This window comes from Octopus bimaculoides, chromosome 16 (assembly GCF_001194135.2).
Source record: "Octopus bimaculoides isolate UCB-OBI-ISO-001 chromosome 16, ASM119413v2, whole genome shotgun sequence".
Classification (NCBI taxonomy): Eukaryota; Metazoa; Mollusca; class Cephalopoda; order Octopoda; family Octopodidae; genus Octopus; species Octopus bimaculoides.
This window is the reverse complement of record NC_068996.1, coordinates 5682242-5682964: the sequence shown is the minus strand read 5'-3', so window position 1 is coordinate 5682964 and position 723 is coordinate 5682242.

The following is a 723-nucleotide window of genomic DNA, read 5'->3' as shown; positions in this document are numbered from 1 at the left end:
AGGCAAAGTCGACATCGGCGGAATATGAACTCAGATCGTAGCGGCAGACGAAATATCGATAAGCATTTCGTCCGGCGTGCTAACGATTCTGCCAGCTCGTCGCCTTAATAATGATGATAATGATAATGATGATGATGATGATGATCCTTGCTACTAAAGGCACAACACCTGATGTCTGGGGTAGGGGACTAGTCGATTACATCGACTCCAAAGTTTCACTGCTACTGACTTTTATCGACCCGGAAAGGATGAAAGGTAAAGTCGATCTCGGCGGAATCTGAACTCAGATCGTAGCGACGGACGAGTTCAGATTCCGCCGAGGTCGACTTTGCCATTCATCTTTTCGGGGTCGATAAATGATCAGTTGAACATTGGAATCAACGTAATCGATACACCCTCTCCCTCAAAATTGCTGGCCCTGGGGCAAAATGTGAAACCAGTGACAACAACAACAACAACAACAACAACAACAACAACAACCACAACAACCACAACAACCACAACAACTATAGCAGGAGCGGCAACAGAAGATTTTTTTGAATGTTGGGCAAATTGTCTTACGGTACTCTTACTCTTTTACTTGTTTCAGTCATTTGACTGCGGCCATGCTGGAGCACTGCCTTTAGTCGAGCAAATCGACCCCAGGACTTATTCTTTGTAAGCCTAGTACTTATTCTATCGGTTTCTTTTGCCGAACCGCTAAGTTATGGAGACGTAAACACA